This window comes from Moschus berezovskii, chromosome X (genome assembly GCF_049115385.1).
Source record: "Moschus berezovskii isolate FMDL1 chromosome X, NW_MosBer_1.0, whole genome shotgun sequence".
Classification (NCBI taxonomy): Eukaryota; Metazoa; Chordata; class Mammalia; order Artiodactyla; family Moschidae; genus Moschus; species Moschus berezovskii.
The window spans coordinates 54,058,464-54,075,089 of record NC_142488.1 but is presented as its reverse complement, the minus strand read 5'-3'; the positions used below and the strand labels follow the sequence as shown (position 1 = coordinate 54,075,089).

At 37.2% G+C, this 16,626-nt stretch overlaps 1 protein-coding gene and 1 pseudogene across 2 annotated transcripts in view; one reads left to right on the top strand and one right to left on the bottom strand.

The window, feature by feature from the left end:
- The window catches only part of CLCN5 (Cl-/H+ antiporter 5), a 208,693-nt gene that overhangs the window by 55,009 nt on the left and 137,058 nt on the right, over positions 1-16,626 (top strand). The gene's annotated exons all lie outside the window — the stretch shown is intronic.
- LOC129535131 (asparagine synthetase domain-containing protein 1 pseudogene) lies at positions 11,358-13,677 on the bottom strand (annotated as a pseudogene).

Here is a 16,626-nt window from a genome sequence, read left to right as displayed (position 1 = left end):
ATGTCTCCACAGTTTCCTGAGCCTACTATTCACACTGTCTCTTCTATTAATTGTAATTGCAGTAAAAGCAGGGACCTGTTCATCAACCTGAGTAGCCCCCCAGTGCTTGACACATAGTGGGATGGGTACATGGATGAATTAAACAAAAATGATCACATCTGGAAAAGAATCTGCATTTTATGAACAAGAGGAAGTGGTTTCATCACTTCATTAAAAGGGAACTTGACTAAGTCACTGGTTCTTAACCTGGGGTGATTTTGCCTCTCCCCACCCCCAACTTGGAACACTTGACAATGTCTGGAGACACTTTTGATTATGACAGTTGACTTGGGGGAGGGGCACGTGGTTATAAGCATTGAGTAGAGGCCAAGGATGCTAAGCATCCTATAGTGCACAAAATAACCCTCCACAACAGTTATCCAGTCCAAAATATCTGTAGGGCTGAGGTTGAGAAACCCAGGTCTAACCAAGTTTAGCTTTCTTCTGCCTAAAGTAGTGGTTCTCAAAGTGTGCCCCCCACTCCTGGCAGTGACAGCATCCACCTGGGAACCGATAGAAAGGCAAATTCTAAGATCCCACTCCGAAGCCACTGAAAGAGAAACTCCAGGGATGGGCCCACTGTGTTTGAACCAGCTCTCCATAGGGTTGTGGTGCAGACTGACATTTGAGAACCACTTCTAAAGTAAAAAGCACTGGTTGGCAGGCATTCCCTGGAAGTCCCGTGGTTAGGAGTCCTTGTTTTCACTTCAGAGGGTTGGAAAAGTGGGCTGGTAATAAAGTCAGGGCCAAAACTCCAAGAGACTTCTGGGGTGGGAGAGTGGGTAAGGAATAATGGTAAAACAGTCCACAGGAAGTTATGGGCTCCAGGGTGAAGTGGTCCTTGACATCAGATATTTCTGAAGAGTTGCTAAATATGAGAGCAGGCAAAGGGAGGTGAGACTGCTGCTAATAGTTAAGACTCCTGAAATGGAGCGAGGCAAGGATAATGCCATTTAGAAGTGGCAGGTTTGAGTAGCAGGGGCCTGAAAGCTTTCAGTTTTCAGTCATCTGTGTGGAAGAACCACTTGTAAAAATTTGTATTTCATATTAGGTTTCTGGAAATAACTTGCCAGGACTCTCATCCCTCTAACATAGAAGCTCTTATTCTTTTTGTGTTTTCTTTCAGGCTTTAGTTTATGTACATAGCTATTTTTACAGTGGAGAGTTGCTGTCACAGTAAATTAAGAAGTGTTTTCAAAGGTTATACCAGAGCAGTAGGCAGAAGAGGTAAACTAGATCCCATGGCCAGTTTGTTCTGCTTGGGTGCACGGTGGTCATAGGAAAAGCTAGGCAGGTGCCTTAGGCTAATTTTGGTTCTCTGGGGAGAAACCAGTAAAGTCAACTTCAGAAATTTTTCTCAAGCTTCATTAAGGAAGTCAAGGATATAGATAAGAAAATGGGAGAGGAAAAGTCTTCTTTAGGGGAAAATACTTGTATCATGAATAGTAGATACTCAGAGCCATTCGGATTGGATAGTTTTATGAAGAAGCTTTTTACTGAGTGGATGTGAGGGGAGAAAAGAATTTTAGAGCCTTGTCTGTGTTGGGAGAGGGAGAGTTAAAATAGGTGCTGGTGTTAGGGATTTGTTTGCCTAACAAGTTGAGTATGTTAGGGAACTGCTCCCTAATGTTGATTGTATTTTTAAAGCAGTTATTTTCCATAGAATACTTAAAATTTTTTTTTCTTTAGAAGGAAATTTCATGACTATATGTGTGTCAGGCACAGCGCAGTGAATTTTTAAGCACACTTCGTAAGCCAGGGAAATTAATGGTGGTATCCCAGTTTGTAGTATGAGGAAATTGAGGCTCTAAGTAAAATGATGGGGCTAGAGTCGGACAGCAAATAAGTGTCAGGGATAGAATTCTAAACCCTGGTATGTTTTTCTCCAAGACTACTGTAATTAACACAGCAACAGAGTTGCTGTAGTGATCAGTTTCCTAGAGGTTATCTGATATATCTTCGTACCTCCCCTTATTGGACTGGACTCAGTACCCAAGGTTGTACATCATAACCACGAGGAGATTTTTCAAAATATGTGGTCCAAGCCTCCCCCAAAGAAGTTCTATGGAGGAAGACTTTTAACAAAAGAACCACTTTCCCCCCACCCCCATTTCCTCCTAATGTCTCCTCTTTCCCAGAAACCAGGCTGTACAAAGGCTGATTTTAGAGCATGGAGCAGGTGTCAGGCAGGGCTGGGCCAGCCAGCTTCAAGCCAATTCAGCTGTGATGGTGACAGCTGCTCCTCTCCAGTTGCCTGTAACTAGCGATCTCAATCACCTGGAAGAGGGACAGGGAGCATAAGGGTCTTTTGTGGCCATGGGCAATTGGTGTCAAGCTTTCTGGATTCAGATTTTTCTCTCTGTTGTAAGTCAGTGGTATGACCTGGGGTAAGCTGATCCCTTAACTACTTTTTTTAATATATAGTTATTTTGCATAGAAGACCAAAAGACAGGATAAAGTAGTGGTTGGGTAGGTTTGGCCTATAGACTCTCCCGAAAGGATGGATATTTTTTCCAACTAATGTGGAAGATAAAGGTAGGAGCAGAGTCTCTATGGATGGGGGGCGGGTGTATATTACTGGAGGGGACAGCAAGATTAAAATAAAGGAGTATTTGTGATTTTGTTTTAAATGGGAGGAGTGGACCACATGTGTCACTGGAAGTACAGGGGTCCCTTGGAGACAATTGAAGCACAGGCCCACACAAAGGTGAGGAAGAAGATAGTCAAAATGCAGGTTAGGGGCCAACTTTGGAGAGGATGGGGGGGCATTTTGTCCTCTGAAACAAGCATAAATAAATTGAAGATAATATGATGTTTTTATTTACTACATACTAATATATCTTAAAAGAGGGCAATACCCTCCCCACAGAGTACCAACTGTTTATGCAACTCTTATCTCTTTGTGTCTTTGTGATTTTTACCAAACAACAGATGTTTGGTGTTCTTTTTATTTTATTGAAGTCTTGCCTACAGTTCACTTCTTTTCACACCCTCCACTATGGGCCACACATTTATCATTTTTCGTGTTTTGATGGCTAGATTTTAGTCCATCACTAATATACCACAGTTTGTTTAACCGTTGATCAATTTAAAAACTTTTGGGAAGCAGATGATTTGTTTGAAAGAATGAACTTGTCTACAGGTTTCTCACATTGCTGGTTTCTGTGTATCACAGGATAGTTCTGAAACTTTTTTCTGCCTCAAATTATTTCTGTTCTGCCTCAAATTTTTTCAGACTCTACAAATATAACTCACTTTCAGCCCATCATACATACCTACTTGTTTGGCCATGTTTTTGTGAATTTAAAAACTGTCCTCCAAGTGTTCAGGTGACTTCTTAACTTCTCTGCCTTGTTTTACTTCTTTAGCTATGCTTTTTTCACTTTTTGTTGCCTATAATTCTTTTGTATTGAATCAACTTTACTTTTATAAATTCTAATTAGTCACATTAAAAGTCTAGAACTGTCTAATGTATTTAGGATTAATGATACAAACATTATTGGGATGCTGAATTAAGTATATGTATGTATCTCTTAGTTTTATATTACATAGTTAAATAACATTTATTTTTGTTGATATAATTAACATATAACATTGTTTTAAGATGTACAGCATATTGGTCTGATACCTCTATCATAAAATATTTAATATCTAATGCCACTTTAGAATAAATTCACCCAGTCCTTCAATGCTGTTGAAAGCTTTGTTTCTCTTTATAATATAGGCTTTATTGAATAAAAATAATTAAAATATCCCTAAATGTCTTCTTAGAAGTATGCTTTAAATGTAAAATCACCAGAATGTGTACGAAAATTATTAATTGATAAATAAGCTTGTGGCTGGAAATATTTTCAACCAAATTTCCAGAAGCAGTTTCATTTAATGGCAGAAATAAAGTGGAAAAATATTTATGAAAGATTGCCAAACAAATAGATTTAGGCATAAATGACTAAAAAATCTGAAATTTAAAAAAATCTGAAAGGAACTGAAATGCTAAAAATACACCCTAAAAGTTGTAGAACTATCCTAGTGGTACATGTCAGTATATAAAATGCCAGTGACTGAAAAATATGGATTTTTCTACTATTTGTTGCTTTAACTAATTCACCTGGAGCCAATAGAATACTGTATCCTTTAAAACTAGTATCGTTTATCAGGAGAATAAAATATGGCTGTAGCCACTTTTTATTACGAAGTTAATAGGTAGTGCTTTAATTGCTGATGAGTCTAAACAGATTTTGGTGTTCCTTTTTTGATGACTGACATAAGATTTTTATATTTTTTAGCCACTAACCCAAAGGAAAGTAGTATTAACTATCAGGTTGTATTAGATCTTCATTATTTTCTGTGTTCTTTTTTGATCAAAATCATGGCTGCTTTTATCTGTATTGCTTTCTTTTTATTTTTTAAAAACAAAAAAATTGTTTATTTTTGTTTTTTAAACTTTGTTTTTTCAAGCTTTAAGCTTTTGTTATTGGGGTATAGCCATTTAACAATGTTGTGATAGTTTCAGGTGAACAGTGAAGGGACTCAGCTATCTCCACTCTTTCCAAACCCCCCTCCCATCCACACTGCCACATAACATTGAGCAGAGTTCCATGTGCTATACAATAGGTCCTTGTTGGTTATCCATTTTAAATATAGCAGTGTGTGCATGTAGATCCCAAACTCCCTATTCTCCTCCTCCCCACCATCCCCCACGGGCAAAATAAGTTTGTTCTCTAATTCTGTGAGTCTGTTTCTGTTTAGTAGGTAAGTTCATTTGTATCATTTCTTTTTAGATTCTGAATTTATGGGATGTCATACCATATATTTCTTCTCTGTCTGACTTACTTCACTCAGCATGAAAACTTCTAGGTCCATCCATGTTCCTGCAAATGACATTATTTCATTCTTTTTAATAGCCCAGTGATATTCCATTGTATATATGTACCACATCTTCTTTATCCATTCCTCTGTGAATGGACATTTAGGTTGCTTCCATGTCTTGGCTACAGTGCTGCAGTGAACATTGGGGTGCATGTATCCTTTCGGATCATCTTTTCCTTGGAGTATATGCCCAAGCCTGGGATTGCAGGGTCATAGGGTAGCTCTATGTTTAGTTTTTTAAGAAACCTCCATATTGTTCCTCATAGTGGCTCTACCAATTTATATTCCTACCAACAGTGTAGGAGGATTCCCTTTTCCCTACACTCTCCAAGGTTTATTGTCAATTTTTTGATGATAGCCATTCTTGCTGGTGTGAGGTGATATATCACTGTAGTTTTGTTTTGCATTTCTCTAATAATGAGAAATGTTGAGCATCTTGTCATGTGTCTTTTGGCCATTTGTATGTCTTCTTTGGAGAAATGTCTGTTTAGGTCTTCTGCCCGTTTTTGACTGGGTTGTTTATTGTGATGCTGTTAAGCATCATAAGCTGTTGGTGAATTTTGGAGACTAATCCCTTGTAAGTCACATTATTTGCAAATATTTTCTCCCAATCTGTGAGTTGTCTTTTCTTTTGCTTATTGTTTCCTTTGCTGTAAGCTTTAGAGTTTAAGTAGGTCCCATTTGTTTATTTTTGTTTTTATTTCCACTATTCTGGGAGACTGTATTGCTTTCTTTTTAAACTTTGTAAATTTTTTAATGTATGAAAAGTTTTATTTTTATTTAGTCATATTCATCATCTATAGATGATAATTTCTTCTTTTGTTTTGGTATGAATAGAATTCTTTCACACATTGAGTATAAATGCAACCTTCCATTTTCTTATAGTGTCTCAAAATTCTTAAGAAGTTTGAATCCTTGACTCATCTGGAATGAGTTTTTAATTTTTTTCCCAAAAGCATTTTTTGAAAGTTCCTTCCCCCAATGAACTACCATTTCTCACACTGTAATTCAAAGACATTGTGTGAGTTCTTTTTCTGCTACCCATTCTCCCACATAATTGAAGTTGCTTGAATTCTAATTTCAGATTTTATGGTAAATGCATTTCTCCATCTCTGAGCCTTGTACATATCTTTCCCTACTTAAAAAATATTTCCTTACTTTTTAATCTGGAAACTCAACCCTTATACTACCTACTAACTAAAAAAAAAAAAAAGTGGTAAACAGAAAACTGTATCTTGAAATTGCACGGAAAGATACCATAGGTAGGGAATCCCCTATGGCTCAGACGGTAATCTACCTGCAATGCAGGAGACCTGGGTTTGATGCCTGGGTCAGGAAGATCCCCTGGAGAAGGGAATGGCAACCCCTTCCAGTATTCTTGAATGGAGAGTTGCCTGGACAGAGGAGCCTGGCAGGCTACTGTCCATGGGGTCGCAAAGAATTGGACATGACTGAGCCACTAACATTTTCACTTTCATACCATAGGTATTTTATTTTATTTTTCCATTTGTCAGCAGTCTTAGCAGATTTTTATTCTGTTTATTTATTTATTTTCTAAGTGAAGTGTTTAAGTACATAAGTCAGGTCTTTCTAGATTCAGAGTTTAAATCCAAATATTACTAAATTCATTTCTCTCTAATAGCCAGAGAGCAGCAGCTGTTGAGCTTTTGAGAGAATAACAAAGAACACAGAGAAGAATGTATTTGAACTACTGTTAATTGTGTTTGAGCTAAAATATGAATCTGAAACCAATAGAATAAACCTTCTAAAGATTAAATTCACCAGACTCTCAGTGGCATCATTAAGGAAATTAGTCTAAGTCCTTGGATCCTGTGTTCTTTGCCTTTGAGTCTGAAGGCTTTGTGATGCTTCAAACTGGAACCAGTGGCCATACATGTGAAGGTGTCTGGGGAAGTTGTCTTGGTTTGAGTCGCCATTCCTCTTTTCCCTTCAACTGCCATTATCACCCCTGCTCATTTCTTTCTCTGTTTTTAATCTCCTAATTTTGAACTGTCTTTCAGAGTGCAACAGAAACAAAACATTGTTTTTAATGCAGGTGACATTTAGGAGCAAAATAAATTAGAAGTTTTAAGACTAAAATCCCTTAAAATGTCGTAAAGGTCCAGGGGACCTAAATGTAGAGCCCCCCCCACCTCCCCTCCCCCCCCATTCCCTTGTGGGAAACTTGTTATGTAGACTGGAAGATTCCTTTTTACATTCCAACAAGTAACATCACATAAAACATGGTGAGGAAGCTTGTATTTTATTTTTTTCTATCAAGGATCACTGACCCACTGGAAGATTTCAGTTAAGAATCACAAGTTGTTTTTTTTTTTTTTTTAAGAATCACAAGTTTTAAAAAAGCAACTTTTTCAAAGTAAAGAAATATAACATGTACCATTCATCTGATTTTAAAATTAGAAAAAGGGAACATAAAACCTGCTGCTGCTGCTGCTAAGTCACTTCAGTCGTGTCCGACTCTGTGTGACCCCATAGACAGAAGCCCACCAGGCTCCCCCGTCCCTGGGATTCTCCAGGCAAGAACACAGGAGTGGGTTGCCATTTCCTTCTCCAATGTGTGAAAGTGAAAAGTGAAAGTGAAGTCGCTCAGTCGTGTCCGACCCTTAGCGACCCCACGGACTGCAGCCTACCAGGCTCCTCCATCCATGGGATTTTCTAGGCAAGAGTACTGGAGTGGCTTGCCATTGCCTTCTCCGAACATAAAACCTACTCTTCAATAAATGTAGTAAGTAATTCACAAGAACTACTTGAGTTTTATGTTACTGACAGAAGAGACACAGAGGAGAAGGAAAAAGAGGGGTGTAGTGAATTACATATATTAATACACAACTAGTTTCCCTCTAAAAAATAGAAATAGAAACATGTAGATAATGCCAAACTTTGCCATTGAAAGCATTATAGAGGTTGTAGTGCAAGTTTGTATGCGTATGTGGAAAACTATTCCACAAATTTAGAACACGAACTGTTTATATTCTTGTCCATTTCTTACACATTCTTGTCTCTCTCCTTTGTTTCTATTTGTGTGTGTGTAGAGAGAAAATCTTGCCACATTGCTTTCACCATAGAATGTCCAGGTTTTTTGCTTTGTCACTGATAGATCTCTTCAGCTAACATTATTTTTTACATTTTCATGTATCATATAGCATGATATAAACATTTATTTAAATGGTTGAATTAAATAATCACCCAAGTTTCTTGAGATTAGAGACTGCATGTTTTATTTATGTGTGTATCACTCAAATGATCAATGGGTAAGGGAAATAAGTACTATATCAGAGTTGTTTTAATCACATCTCTGGGATTTTTAAAAAAGGTTATGAATGCAGTTGTGACAAACATCTTTTATACAAAGCACCCTTTTTACATGGGAGAGGAGCTATCTAATTTGGGGGTGGGGTGGGGGAATCTGTTCCTGAACTGAGAGTACTGGGTCAGACAGTTTGTTTAGACACACTCAGCATCTTGAGTGTGTCTTCATTACCCAAATAGCCCACAGTTATTTGGCTTTATCTGTATTATTTTACTAACACAGTGGGTGAATATTGTAATAAGTATTCATTTACTTGTAGTTCATTTCATTCATTCCTTTTATAGAAACCGACTGTCTCTAACTTCTTGTTCTGAGAAACTTGAGCATTAACTTTATAGTTATAGTTAGATGACAAACTGTTTGTACATCATACTGTCACATTACAGAAGTAAAATTGACAGGATTCAGCAAATGTCCAGGTGGAAATGAAGTCCTAAATGTTTCTGTATTGTATTAAACTGTAATTTTGTTTCTTGAATATCTTTCTCTTTTAGGTTATATAATTATATAATATGGCAAATATTGTTGTTTTAATTTTATCTCCTTATGTTACTTGTTCATTTTTCATACATGGTTACAATGATTCAGTTTTCTAACATGATTAATTAGGAATGGTGACTAGATATCTTTGTGTAGTTTTCTGCCTTTTTTTTTGGATGAATACCTCTAGTGTGTGTGCTTTCAGAATAGTTTCGACTTCTCTCAGATACCATATTTATAGTTAAAAGAAAATCCTTCTTTTAAAATCAGAAATGAATACTGAATTTTCAGTCCATTTAAACTATTTATTGTTGTTCAGTCGCTAAGTCATGCCCAACTATTTGTGACCCCATGAACTGCAGCCCGCCTGGCTTCCTGTCCTTCACTATCTCCCAAAGTTTGCTAAATCCTGTCCATTGAGTCAGTGTTACCATCCAACCATCTCATCCTCTGTTGCCCCCTTCTCCTCTTGCCCTCAGTCTTTCCCAGCATTAGGGTCTTTACCAATGAGTCAGCTCTTCTTCTTTAAACTATTATTTATTCACTTAATTTTATTTTTTCTGTTTTTCTCGTGAATCTCTGGTCTTATTTAGAATTAGCCTCAGGCTAAAACCTTAATGCCCATGAAGATCAATTCCTTTAAACTGCTGGTGTATGGTTTGGTAAAATTTTGTCTAGAATTTTACATCTGTGTTCACAGATAGGACCAAACTATAATTTTCCTTTTCAGAGTATAGCCCTAAGTCAAGTTTAGTTCAAACTGACTTTCACTACATGAAAATGATTAGATAGAACACTTTTAAGGAATCTTTGTGTGATAGAATTATTATTCATTTACTATTTAGACATTAAGTGCCATTTTTGTTTCTTTTGAAATTTATTGATAATGTTGTTTATTTCTTTGGTCTAGATTTCACTTAGATTCCTGATTTCACTTTGGGTACTTGAGTTTTCTTTTCTAGAAAGTTATTCCTTTTCTTTTTTAAAAGAAAATCTGCATATGGAATGCCCTAATAATGTATATCATCTTTGCATTAATTATGTATCTTTAAAATCAATAATTTGTGTGCTTTTTTGTTGAACTGTACTAGCGGTTTATCAGTTTTATTACTTTTTTTTTTGCAGAAGTGTTTATTTGAAGTGAAAAACAATAAAAACAATAGTACTTTAACCAACATATGAAGCAGAACAAGAAAACAATACAAACAGGTTACATTAGTTCTTACAAATTTAGTTCTTATCATTTAGCTTTAATCTCCTTATGAAAAGCATTCCTTATGAAGAAAATAAAACTTCGAAGAGTTTAAGTGATTTACTAGAAGACTCGAAAATATCGTGAAAAATTGTACTAGTAAGAGAATTTAAATAAAGCTTTAAAATTTTTAATGTTTAATACTGCAAACAGGGTTACATGGCAAATACGAAACTGGGAAAATTTTTACAATATATGAGAGACAGTTATTGATAATCTTAATTTTTAAAGTTCCCATACATTTCAAAAGAAAAGATAACAGAAAAATAGGAACAGTGATAGGGAATGTTTAATAAGTGTTTTATTTAAAATGCAGTGATCAGTAATCTTTAATAAGCATTTTATGGTTGAATGAGTAAATATTGCTTGGAACTTTAAAGCATTTTTCCATGAAAACACTCAAAAGGAGGTCATGCCTTCACAGGTGAAACTATATGTAACCATAAAATTATATATGATCTATATGATAGCTAAATAGTTTATTAAAAACCATTTTCTAAGTACACATTATGTGAGGAGTACGAAATATAACCCATCAAGACAAAGCAAACAAGAGACAAAATGATCTCCACTTTAGAGTGGTTTATTTATTTTTATATTGTACATCTTTTTTTTGTCACATATGACAACATACATGTTTCAATACCATTCTCCCAAATCATCCCACCCTCACCCTCTCCCTCAGAGTCCCAAAGACTGTTCTGTACATCTGTGTCTCTTTTGCTGTCTCATATACAGGGTTATCATTTCCGTCTTTCTAAATTCCATATATATGCGTTAGTATACTGTATTGGTGTTTTTCTTCCTGGCTTACTTCACTCTGTATAATAGGCTCCAGTTTCATCCACCTCACTAGAACTGATTCAAATGCATTCTTTTTAATGGCTGAGTAATACTCCATTGTGTATATGTACCAAAGCTTTCTTATCCATTCGTCTGCAGATGGACATCTAGGTTGCTTCCATGTCCTGGCTATTATCAACAGTGCTGCAGTGAACATTGGAGTACATGTGTCTCTTTCAATTCTGGTTTCCTCGGGGTGTATGCCCAGGAGTGCGATTGCTGGATCATATGGCAGTTCTGTTTCCAGTTTTTTGAGGAATCTCCACACTGTTCTCCATAGTGGCTGTACTAGTTTGCATTCCCACCAACAGTGTAAGAGGGTTCCCTTCTCTCCACACCCTCTCCAGCATTTATTGCATGTAGACTTTTGGATAGTAGCCATTCTGACTGGTGTGAAATGGTATCTCATTGTGGTTTTCATTTGCATTTCTCTGATTATGAGGGATGTTGAGCATTTTTTCATGTGTTTGTTAGCCATCTTTATGTCTTCTTTGGAGAAATGTCTGTTTAGTTCTTTGGCCTTTTTTTTTTTTTTTTTAAGGCAGCAGAGTATTTTATTTTTTTAAAAAAACCACCATTCAGTAAATGTTGTTACACTATGAAACATCTAGTTTTCAACAGAAAGGTTTTCTAAGGAGATGATTTGGAGCCTTCCACATTTATCAGATGCCTTTTCATTATTCTTTTCCATTTTTGCAATTCTGGATCCAAATTGCTTGGCCCGCTTTGGCAGAAGAGCAGAGGCTGTTAGACCAAGTTCCACTGCTGCAAGACGCAAAATTAGTTTTTCACCAATTCCACGGGGTAAAGTCAAGTTTGCCTTTTCCCAGACTGGTAGGGAATTTAGAAAGGAGACAACATTTTCATGCAGGAAAGGAAATCTTGCTTCTTTTCCATGATCACTGATAACTCTATCATCACGACCAAGATTTCTAGAAGAAATTCGACCCAGTTCCATTTCGATTTCCTTATTCAGTCCTTCCAGCCCATGCGTCAGGAAGCGGACCCGATGACGAGAATAACCTGCAAGCTGCTCATCTGCACCAATTCCAGTAAGAACTACCTTTGCACTGCTCTGATATAGCTGTGCTCCATCCTGGGTCACTAACCAACCAGCTTCTCGGGAGGCAAACCAGACTGCACAGCCAATGCTATCATCCAGGACTGTATCCAAGGGCTGGATTAAATGCGATATTTGAGTTCTTCTTAATCTTTGCAGTTCTTCTAGAGAAACATTAATTTCCACAAAATTCCAAATCCGTGAAGGGCTGGCAGCTTGCAGTTCCTTCAGTCCCGCTCTTCCTGTGACTCGATCTGGTACATTGAACTGTTCACCAGGGCTGGCAGCAGCAGCAACACTTTTGGAGAATTCTTCAGAGGGTATTTCACAATGATTTTTCTGTTTTCTCCCTTTTTTGTTAAAATTAACTGGTATGGTCTTTTCTTTAGTCATGAAAGCCACATTAAGAAGATCAATTGGTTCATCTAAAGGAATATGATGGTCAGCAAGGGCTGCGATGACCATGGAATCAATCCCTCCAGAAAACAGAACTGCGACATTTGCTTTCCTGTTACTAGTTTTCAAAACTTCTCTTGGTGCCAGGTTTTCATCCCTAGGTAAACACAAGACACGTCTCTTGACTGCGATGCTCAGGACACCAATGAACTGCTGAACTACTTCTTTTGTGTGTCCATCAGTAAGAAAGACCTGAAGGGCCTCTCTTGTCAGTGGACTCCTGGAAATGCTGCTGCAATGGGACTCAAATGCGGCTTGTGGCAATGCCATATTTAAAGGGACAACAGGCTCTTTAAGATACAGTTTGGCTTCATTTACTGCCACCAAGACAAATGCTGGCAAGTCTGCTGAAATCTCAGTCAGGCTATTAACACATTCTCTGATATCATCCCCCCCAGAATTGTATTTCCAAGGATACAACTTTAAAATGACAGATTGGGAAATGGAAACAGACTTGAGATCAATTCTGAAAATTCCAGATGCTGGAACTTCCTGCCACTGATCAGCCACTCCAAATGCTTGGGCGCCAACTGAAGAGAGGCAGAAACTCTCGCCCAAGTTACTAAAATGCCAAAGCAAGCTACGACGACCAAAAAAGTCCCTACCAAACCACAAAGAATGGCTAGATGCTTGATAATATATAAAAGACCAAGGACCTTGTACTTTTGAGAAGAGTGACAAAATATCAGATTCATTTTTACAAGAGGAAAGATAATGAAACATGATTTGAGTATCATTCTCTTCAGCTTCAACCTTGATCCCACTAAAGACTTCTCCATTCCACAAGAATACATTGCCTCTTTCATCTTCCACAGGCTGGGCAGTCAACACACCTCTTAAGTGAAGGACATGGCCAGAGAATAAACACTGGTAGTTAACGCTGGACCTTAACAACTGTTTACTACTATTGGGCCCTCGTCGTTTAAGATTACACAGTAAATCCTCTTTCAAATCTTTGCTAAAATGCTCAACAGAAAAGCTCATTTTGGTCTTCTCTGAGTTTTCTATTTCTTGATATTCTTTCCTCAGCTCATCCAATATATTTTTGCTTTCAGAAAGCATTTCTGTTCGGTCTGCAAGAAAGAATATGTTGCTGTTCTGTTGCTGCCTATATACTTTCCTGTTCTTCTTCAGGTTAGAAAGTTCATCCACAACAACTTTTTGTTCTTTAATCTTGCTGCTGAGCTCTTCCTTGTGCAGGGCCGAGCTCTCAGCGGGGGCGAGCCCAGCGCCGTCCTCGGGCCGCTCACCCCGGCTGGGCATGTCCGCGGAGACGCAAACACGCAGGGCGCGGGCCGCGAGCTGCCCCGCACCTCCACGCCCGCAGCGCCTGTGTGATTGGGTCATTTATTTTTCTGGAATTGAGCTGCAGGAGCTGCTTGTATATTTTGGAGATTAATCCTTTATCAGTTGCTTCATTTGCTATTATTTTCTCCCATTCTGAAGGCTGTCTTTTCACCTTGCTTATAGTTTCCTTTGCTGTGCAGAAGCTTTTGATTTTAATTAGGTCCCATTTGTTTATTTTTGCTTTTATTTCCAATATTCTGGGAGGTGGGTCTTGGAGGATCCTGTGTCAGAGAGTGTTTTGCCTACGTTCTCCTCTAGGAGTTTTATAGAATCTGGTCTTAACATTTAGCTCTCTAATCCATTTTGAGTTTATTTTGGTGTATGGTGTTAGGAAGTGTTCTAGTTTCATTCTTTTACAAGTGGCTGACCAGTTTTCCCAGCACCACTTGTTAAAGAGACTGTCTTTTCTCCATTTTATATTCTTGCCTCCTTTGTCAAAGATAAGGTGTCCATAGGTGCATGGATTTATCTCTGGGCTTTCTGTTTTGTTCCATTGATCTATATTTCTGTCTTTATGCCAGTACTATACTGTCTTGATGACTGTGGCTTTGTAGTAGAGCCTGAAGTCCAGCAGGTTCATTCCCCCAGTTCCATTCTTCTTCCTCAAGATTGCTTTGGCTATTCGAGGTTTTTGTATTTCCATACAAATTGTGAGATTATTTGTTCTAGTTCTGTGAAAAATATCTTTGGTAGCTTGATAGGGATTGCATTGAATGTATAAATTACTTTGGGTAGTATACTCATTTTTACAATATTTATTCTTCCAACCCACGAACATGGTATATTTCTCCATCTATTAGTGTCCTCTTTGATTACTTTCACTAGTGTTTTATACTTTTCTATGTACAAGTCTTTTGCTTCCTTAGGTAGATATATTCCTAAGTATTTAATTCTTTTCGTTGCAACAGTGAATGGAATAGTTTCCTTAATTTCTCTTTCTGTTTTCTCATTATTAGTGTATAGGAATGCAAGGGATTTCTGTGTGTTGATTTTATATCCTGCAACTTTACTATCATTGATTAGCTCTAGTAGTTTTCTGGTAGAGTCTTTAGGGTTTTCTGTGTAGAGGTTCATGTCATCAGCGAACAGTGAAAGTTTTTACTTCTTCTTTTCCAATTTGTATTCCTTTTATGTCTTTTTCTGCTCTGATTGCTGTAGCCAAAGCTTCCAGAAGTATGTTGAATAGTAGTGGTGAGAGTGGGCACCCTTGTCTTGTTCCTGACTTTAGGGGAAATGCTTTCAGTTAGGGGAAATGCTTTCAGTTTTTCACCATTGAGGATAATGTTTGCTGTGGGTTTGTCATATATAGCTTTTATTATGTTGAGATATGTCCCTTCTATTCCCACTTTCTGGAGGGTTTTTATCATAAATGGATGTTGAATTTTGTCGAAGGCTTTCTCTGCATCTATTGAGATAATCATATGATTTTTATTTTTCAGTTTGTTAATGTGGTGTATTACGTTGATTGATTTGCGGATATTGAAGAATCCTTGCATTCCTGGGATAAAGCCCACTTGATCATGATGTATGATCTTCTTAATGTGTTGTTGGATTCTGATTGCTAGAATTTTGTTAAGGATTTTTGCATCTATGTTCATCAGTGATATTGGCCTATAGTTTTCTTTTTTTGTGGGGTCTTTACCAGGTTTTGGGATTAGGGTGATGTGGCCTCATAGAATGAGTTTGGAAGTTTCCCTTCCTCAGCAATTTTCTGGAAGAGTTTGAGTAGGATATGTGTTAGCTCTTCTCTAAATTTTTGGTAGAATTCAGCTGTTAAGCCGTCTGGACCTGGGCTTTTGTTTGCTAGAAGATTTCTGATTACAGCCTCTAGTTCTGTGCTTGTGATGGGTCTGTTCAGATTTTCTAGTTCTTCCTGGTTCAGTTTTGGAAAGTTGTACTTTTCTAGGAATTTGTCCACTTCTTCCAGGTTATTCATTTTATTGCCATATAATTGCTGATAGTATTCTCTAATAATCCTTTGTATTTCTGTGTTGTCAGTTGTGATCTCTCCATTTTCATTTCTAATTTTATTGATTTGGTTCTTCTCCCTTTGTTTCTTGATGAGTCTGGCTAGTGGTTTGTCAATTTTATTTACCTTCTCAAAGAACCAGCTTTTGGCTTTGTTGATTTTTGCTATGGTCTCTTTTGTTTCTTTTGCATTTATCTCTGCCCTAATTTTTACGATTTCTTTCCTTCTACTGACCCTGGGGTTCTTCATTTCTTCCTTTTCTAGTTTCTTTAGATGTAGAGTTAGGTTATTTAGTTGACTTTTTTCTTGTTTCTTGAGGTGTGCCTGTATTGCTATGAACTTCCCCCTTAGCACTGTTTTTACAGTGTCCCAGAGGTTTTGGGTTGTTGTGTTTTCATTTTCATTCATTTCTATGCATATTTTGATTTCTCTTTTGATTTCTTCTATGATTTGTTCATTATTCAGCAGCGTGTTGTTCAGCCTCCATATGTTGGCATTTTTAATAGTTTTTCTCCTGTAATTGAGATCTAATCTTACTGCATTGTAGTCAGAAAAGATGCTTGGAATGATTTCAATTTTTTTGAATTTACCAAGGCTAGATTTATGGCCCAGGATGTGATCTGTCCTGGAAAAGGTTCCGTGTGCGCTTGAGAAAAAAGTGAAATTCATTGTTTTGAGGTGAAATGTCCTATAGAGATCTATTAGGTCTAACTGATCTATTGTATCATTTAAAGTTTGTGTTTCCTTGTTAGTTTTCTGTTTAGTTGATCTATTCATAGATGTAAGTGGGGTATTAAAATCTCCTACTATTATTGCATTGTTGTTATTTTCCCCTTTCATACTTGTTAGTAATTGTCTTACATATTGCGGTGCTATGTTGGGTGCATAAATATTTATAATTGTTATATCTTCTTCTTGGATTGATCCTTTGATCATTATGTAGTTTCCTTCTTAGTCTTTTTTCACAGCCTTTGTTTTAA